Here is an 8,059-nt window from a genome sequence, read left to right on the forward strand (position 1 = left end):
TCCTGAACAAATGCGAAAGATACATGAATATTTTCTGTCAGACTTTGATGATGCAGACATTCAGATTTCGATTTTAACTAATATTATGGAGATATATTCTGTAGAAAGTAGTGAAAAGGTATAATTTTTCTTTATGATTATATTGAAATTATAATGTTTACATATATATATATTTTTTTTTTATATGTATTCATATTCATAATATGTGTGTATATGTATGTATATATAAATATGCAGGGTGTCCCAAAACCCGGATTTCCTTTTAAGTGCGGATTCTTTAGAATATTCTAAGACGAAAATCCTAATTATACGAAAATGTCGAGACTATTATAATTTTTAAATTAATAACAATTAAAGTTGGCTAATCACAGGCTAATGACATTTGGCGCGCTCAGGCACGATGATATGAGAAGTGATATGAGGACCCTCTTAATAACGCTGAGATTATCATACAAATATGTAATAATATTTTTACTAAAAAATTATTTTTTCTTTTATACGAAATCTATTTTAACATTAAATAATCAATTAATATCAGAACATATAAAAAAATATCAATACAATTACGAGATGTTACGATCGATATGTGTCAACTGTCAAAATGAATTCGTAATTATGTTTATTTATCTCGTATGGTAAATATTTTGATAATAGATAAACCATTTTTAATGAAAAGATTTGAATATGTTAATACAGTTTAAGACTGAAACATTACATTTCTATTACAAAAATATTCATCATATGAGGTAAATGAACATAGTTATGAATTCATTTTGACCATACCGTAATATCGCGTAATTGTATTGATATTTTTTCATGTTGCGATATTAATTAATTATTTAATGTACAAATAGGTGTAAAAGAAAAAATAATTTCTTAGTAAAAATATTATTACATATTTGTGATGATAATCTCGGTTATTAAGAGTGTCCTCGTAGAACCTCTATCACTTGTCATATCATCGTGCCTGAACGCGCGAAATGTCAGCTCTGTAATTAGCCAACTTTAATTACTATTAATTAAAAAAATATTGTAGTCTCGACATTTTCGTATTAGGATTTTCGTCTTAGAATATTTCAAAGGATCCGCACTTAAAAGAAAATCCGCGGGATTTGGGACACCTTGTATATGTATTTACTTTTTTGGATATTATTATCAATCTTTTTGTTTTGTTTGTTGTTTTCGTATTTTAAGTATTTTTTATTTTGAAGTAAAATTTATATATACAAATTAAACATATTTTTTGACATAGGTTTTAATGGAGCTAAAGAAATGTAATACTTGGGAAGAGAGATATAATATTTTCGCCAAACAATTCTTAACCATGAATACATCACTCTCACATAAAAATTTAAAAACTTTGTGTACAACAGTATATAAATGTTTATCTGCTCTTCTGCAGTATGATCCTTATGCGTTACCGCCTATCAAATCTCCTATAATATTGTTAAAACCTACAAATCCGTTTCCTGTACCCATGATTGAGGACGATTATGGTTTGCAGAAGGTATTTAAAAAACATATACGCTTATCAGTATGTGACAAATTAAACTTAATACAACTTTTTATTAATGATGTATATATATTTATTTAAGATAACTCAAAATGTGGTCAAAGTACATTACATCGAGGGTAATCATATTACTATCATGCAGAACGAGAAAGTGTCGGCAGCAATTAATGGAGAACCACCATTTATATTTTAATATTTTACTGTAAACTAAAAAATTATAAATGTAAATTTAATGGTGTTTTTAACGTAGGTGGGGTAAAAAGCGAGGTACTTAATATTTAAACTAATAAAACACGATAAAAAGAAGGACACAAATAATCTTTTTTTTATAAACCCTTACTTAATTAGCAGAAATGTTTTTCAAATGTTTTTAATATTTATTTTTCATTTATTATGCATTGTACAATTATTGTAAAAATAATCTACAGAGACTGTCAAAAGTTCGGGGCCACCTAAATAATTACTGGACGGTTCGAAATATTGGATTGAAATTGATAAAGTTACGATGTAACATATCATTTAACCTTGAAAACACCCACTTCAACTCTCCGGGAAAAGATTAAAATTTTTAAATGACTTGTGGGGTCAAATGAGGGCTTGTTTGAAAGGACTTTTCGAGACAAGAAGAACACGAGGTCGTTTTTAGAGACCTCAACGATTTTTTTTAGTAGAGTGATGCCCATTTGATTTTTGTGTTACTTAACGCTAGCGAGAACCCACGGCGAAGATGCGAGGAAGATAAAACTTCGCGCATGTTCCTGAGTGAATGGAAAAACGTATATGTGTATGAGGAACGTGGGCAAAGCCTTACCTTCCTCACATCATCGCCGTGAGCCCTCGCTAGCGCTAAATAACACCAAAATCAAATGAGAATTACTTTGTAACCCTGTAAATTTCAATTCAATATCTCGAATCGTTCAGAAATTATTTATGTGACCCCGAATTTTTGGTAGTCTCTGTTTATTTATTAAATGCTTCTTAAATGTATATTTTATACTAATTATTTATTTAAAATAAATTTTGAATAAACAATATACTATTTTTTTTACATGTCACTTACATTTTATTGAATCAAAATTGAAGATAGTACCACTTGAATTTTATTTTTTAATTTAATACACTAGTTTCTTCTCAGGAATGTGTACTCTTAGCGTTATTACCTTTTTGAAAAAAGGTAGTATTGTACTGATACCATACATTTTATAGTGTTAGGTATTACTATACCATAATACTTACTAAATAAATGTGAGTAAGCAATAATAAATATAGAAATTCCTTATTTCTATAAATTTTCTTGGCAATTAAACATTGCAACACTGCAATAAGGCTAGTATGCAAATTCAATGGCAATGATGCGGTGACGCGCCAAATACAGCATGGTTATTTTTAACCACTCTAAACGATTTGAAAAATATATAATGTTAAAATAGAGAATCTAAAGATGTTTTCGTGAAAATATAGAAATGGTCTCTCAAAAACATCATAAAAAATTCATAAAGTATTGAAAAAATTTGTTTATGGTTTTTTTCATTATAAAAATTACATCAAAAATTTTTAAACTTACTTAAATGATGTTTACAACATACATATATATATATTTTTTTTAATTAAAATCGGTTCTACCGTTTTCGAGAAAAACCACTTTTTTATTTTACTTTCTTCCTTTATAACTTCCAAAAAAATGCTATTTCAAAGCTAATTTTTGGGAAAGTTTTACATCTCAGGGATGCCAATTAATGGGTGACACCAATTTGAGCTCGATTGATGCGAGGGTAGATTTTACCTGCTTATTCCGCTGTTCTTTTATATAAAAAGATGAAGATATATCATCTTTATGTGAATATATGTATTCACTTAAAAATATTACGTGTTGCTCATCTTTCATTAGACCATTCGGAAATTCCAAATAGAATGGGAACAATTAACAACGTGAAAAAATTAAATGCGGAAATACGAAATCTTTTTTTCGCGAAACTCATGAAAATGTTTGATGGAAACGTCAGTGACAATAATATGCATAACAGAAAGAAACTCGCTACAGAGGAGCCAGATGTTTTAAGATATCTGTTTGGTGTAGAAAATAATGAAGATTTTATTTCACAAACCTGTCTTGATATCTCTACTAGAAAACAGAAAAACACTGAACTGAACTAAAGTATTTTTATATTGGGTATTGATGGATGTGGAACCGTATTTAATCGTTTAGCACCAAATGTAAAATTTTCAGCAACGTCCTTGCATTATAACACAAACAGCATCGATGCTTTTATAAGCAGAATATCGGAGATGAGTATAATCATCTCGCAAACATATGCAATGGCATTAGTAATTCCATATGATAAATTGACAAATAATTGTTTATATATATTTATTTTTAATGATCATAAAGTTTACCGAATACTGATGTAACAATGCGCCCCGGGAAACCGCATCGTCCCGGCGACAAATAGTCGGTGCCGCACGACCGAACAGCAGTCGGGCGACGAAACGGCGCGAACGCGCCCGTTATAATCGTGTATATAACGCAAGATGGTTTAAACGTTATACATTTAAACAATAGTGCGGAAGACGTAGCACAGAAGCGCTGCGCTACACGTCTCCCCTCACTACCGCGCCAGAACCGGCAACCCGGGGGGTATAAAAAGCCGGGCAAAAAGCGCCAAAGGACCTGTCGTCTACGAGCCGTCCGACCGTTCCGGCGAATAGACGAGACCCGCTTCTCAGAGGCAGTCCTGAAGTCAAGAGTCTTGGCTTCAGTCTAGAAGTTCTCGACGGCTACCTCAAACTCCTATCACCTTCTCGGCTCTCGCTCTCGGGTACGCGTCATTGCCACGAGTTCGTGGCAAGTGACCCGACCAAACTCCATCCCGGTCGAGTCAGCAGCACCTCAGGCCTCGTGTTCAGGGCCAGAGCCAAGTGTCTTGGCCGCCGACTCAAATCCTGACCGACGCCCCGAACTAGAATGCCTCGCGGTAATCTGGGGGATCCGCCGAATGCGAGACTACCTGAAAAGATATCCGTTCACGGTGGTTATGGACCACCAGTCCCTCCGGTGGCTACAGAGACTCGACGCACCAACCGAGAAGCTCGAACGCTGGTCGTTCGAACAATAATACGACATGGACATTAAGTACCGAAGGGGGACCCTGAACCGCGTGGCGGACGCCCTCTCACGGCAACCCATCGTGGCCGCCGCCGAAGCACCCCCGCGGTGCGCGCGATGGTACCGCCGGATAAAGACCGCCGTAAGCACCACCCCGCACGATTACCTAGACTACGAAATACGGCAAGGGAAATTGTACCGACACATCCTACATAATTTAGACTTCAAAGAAATCGCGGCCGAAAACCAATGGAAGCTGTGCATCCTGACCAGCGACCAGACATTATGCGAGCCAATCATGACGACGCGACCGCCGGGCACCTGGGCATAGCAAAAACTATCTGCCGGGTCGCGCGATATTACTATTGGCCAGGGATGTTCCGCGAGATCGCGCGCTACGTACGGAAATGCTCGAATTGCTTAGAACATAAAGTAGCACAAACCCGCCCCGCCAGCATCCTCCACGCGACCGCGGTGAACCGCCCCTGGCAACACGTGACCCTCGACCTCGTGGGGCCCCTCCCGCGTTCAAAAAAGGACCACACCTGGCTTCTTAATATGCAGGATCGCTTCTCTAAATGGGTAGAGATGCGACCCCTGCATAGCGCCACCGCCACCGCAGTATCCACATGTATCGCAGTGGCCATTATATTCCGGCACGGTTGCCCCAAAGTAATCCTCACCGACAACGGGACACAGCTACGCGCCCACCAACTGGAGAAGTTACTAGCCGCCTTTAACATAAGACACGCGTACGCTCCCGTCCACGCGCCCCACTGCAACCCCGTGGAGCGTACGAACTTCACCATATAAAGACCATGATCGCCCAGTACGTAGATCGCAACCACTGCAACTGGGACGAACGCGTGCCCCAATTCCAGTTTAATATCCATCTCGCGTTTAATACCGCGAGACACGCAACTGGATACACACCGGCATACCTGAATTGCGGCCGGGAATTAATATCCCCAGTAAACACATAAGCCGCTGAATCTCACCCCGCGCCAGCCCTCGATATTACTCGTCGCCACCTCGAAGAAACATATGAATTAGTCAAAATCCACCTTGCGCGTGCTTTTCAAAGGCAGGAAAAATATTACAATCTGCGCCGCCGCTCATGGAAATCAAAAGTTTGGGAATGGGTATAGAAGCGAGAGTACCCACTCTCTAACAAAGCCGCCGCCTTTAACGCAAAATTGGCCCCAAAATTCCGAGGCCCATTCGTGGTGCGACGAATAATATCCCCCGTAATCGTCGACCTGCGCGACACCCGTGGCCGCTGGACCCGACACATACACATTCAAGACCTGAAAGCCGCGCCGGAGAAGCAAGTCGAAGAAAACACGAACGCCGAGGAGCCACCACCGGCCGCCGAATCGGAGACCGACGAGGAATAAAAACAACAACAGGAAGTGAACGCCAGAGCAAAGCCCCCTCCCCACCCCTAACCGTACACTACCCCGCGATATGCCACCGAAAACCGACACTTCGCGACCGACTGCTGTACGCGATGGAGCACGACGATATTCTCGAGGCGATCGACAAGATCCTACACGGCGCGGAGGAATACGACCCGGCTCACCCAGAAATGGATGAGATCTGAAACCGTGTGCGCGAAGAGGGAACGCGAGCGGACGTCCGACCGATATCACCAGCGAAACCCACCGCGGCACCGACACCGGATCCGCAGCCAGGCCACAAACGCGTGCCGACCGTGGGATCCACGGAAACGTGGTGCAGCCCTCGGACTGGCAGCGGCGATTGAAGTTCGAGTGGCTTACAAACTCCCCTCGGGCTTCACCACGCCGACGGCAACCAGAAACCCGGGCACCGGCACCCTCGCGTCCAAGCTTGGAACCGGCCCGGGTCATGGAGCCATTACCGCCACCGCCGATTCCGGTCGAGGTCGAGCCGGGACACATTGTCGAAATCCCGCATTTTTCTGCTCACGTCTCGCGGGAATGGAAATGCCGTTTCAGAAAAAACCGCTGGCACATTCCATTTAACGCGAACGGGACGGTCCGCCGCATCCGCAAAAGACCATTGTAAATGCCTCAAAATTCAGGCACTTTGAAAGGGGGAGGGGGCAACCTACCTTTTGAGTCGCGGATCAGCTCGCCAGCGTGTCCAGGAATCGAAAGTGGTTCAGGCGAAGGAAGGAGGGGTTCCGGTAATAACGAGGCGTGTATTTTTCGGACGACTACAATATAAATTTATTCTCTTAAACGTAACTATTTACAAGCATATATACAGGTCCGCTGTGAGTCGCGCCACGAGTGGCACGGACGGTGCGCGGCATGTCGCAACGTGTAACGCGGGCGATGCGTGGTCGCGGGCGTCGCGGCGCGATGACGCGGTGGCACGTGCTACCCTCGTGGTACGGTGACAGTCACCACGTGGTGGCTGTCGAGCGTTTCACGGAAGGCCTCCGCGTCACGTACGGAATCCCTTCGCGGATGGGAGCTCCGGTCGGTGGTATCGGTCTTTGCGAGGAGACGTCGGTCAGGATTCGAGTCGGCGGCCAAGACACTTGGCTCTGGCCCTGAACACGGGGTCTGAGGTGCTGCTGACTCGACCGGGATGGAATTTGGCCGGGTCGCTCGCCACGAACTCGTGGCACAGGCAATAACGCGTTACCCGAAAGCGAGAGCCGAGAAGGTGGTGATAGGAGTTTGAGGTAGCCGTCGAGAACTTCTAGACTGAAGCCAAGACTCTTGACTTCAGAACTGCCTCTGAGGAGCGGGTCTCGTCTATTCACTGAAACAGTCGGCTCGTAGACGATAGGTCCCTTGGCGCTTTTTGCCCGGCTTTTTATACCCCCCGGGTTGCCGGTTCTGGCGCGGTAGTGGGGGGAGACGTGTAGCGCAGCTTCTGTGCCACGTCTCCCGCACTATTGTTTAAATGTATAACGTTTAAACCGTCTTGCGTTATTTACACGATTATAACGGGCGCGTTCGCGCCGTTTCGTCGCCCGACTGCTGTTCGGTCGTGCGGCACCGACTGTTTGTCGCCGGGACGATGCGGTTTCCCGGGGCGCATCGTTACACATTTAATACTTTTACAACATACATATATTATCAAAACTCAAAGATGGAAAAGATTTTGTTATGCTTATATACTCCTTCGGATCTATTATCGCAATTAACAAGAATGTTAGAAGTTATGAATTTTAGAGGTTGATTAGTTTTGATCGGCGCTCTTGAACAAATACGAATGATTTATAAACATTTTATATTTAGGTTCTGTTGATGCAGATCTTCAAATTGATGTTTTTACTAATATTATGGATATTTGTTCGGCCAAAAGTAGTAAAAAGATATATTTTTTTAAACTTATCAGAATTATTTTAAGATACATTTATGATATGTTTTTAATATTTTCGAATTGATCAATAATTTTGTTCTGCACAGGATGTTTAGGCATATTTGGCCATTTCTTTTTAT

At 41.6% G+C, this 8,059-nt stretch overlaps 1 protein-coding gene across 1 annotated transcript in view; it reads left to right on the forward strand.

Annotated features, from left to right (window-relative positions):
• Positions 1–8,059, forward strand: part of LOC105448104 (probable enoyl-CoA hydratase, mitochondrial) — a 37,425-nt gene that overhangs the window by 2,773 nt on the left and 26,593 nt on the right. The gene's annotated exons all lie outside the window — the stretch shown is intronic.

The sequence above is a fragment of the Wasmannia auropunctata genome, unplaced genomic scaffold (genome assembly GCF_000956235.1).
Source record: "Wasmannia auropunctata unplaced genomic scaffold, wasmannia.A_1.0 LD336088.1, whole genome shotgun sequence".
NCBI lineage: Eukaryota > Metazoa > Arthropoda > Insecta > Hymenoptera > Formicidae > Wasmannia > Wasmannia auropunctata.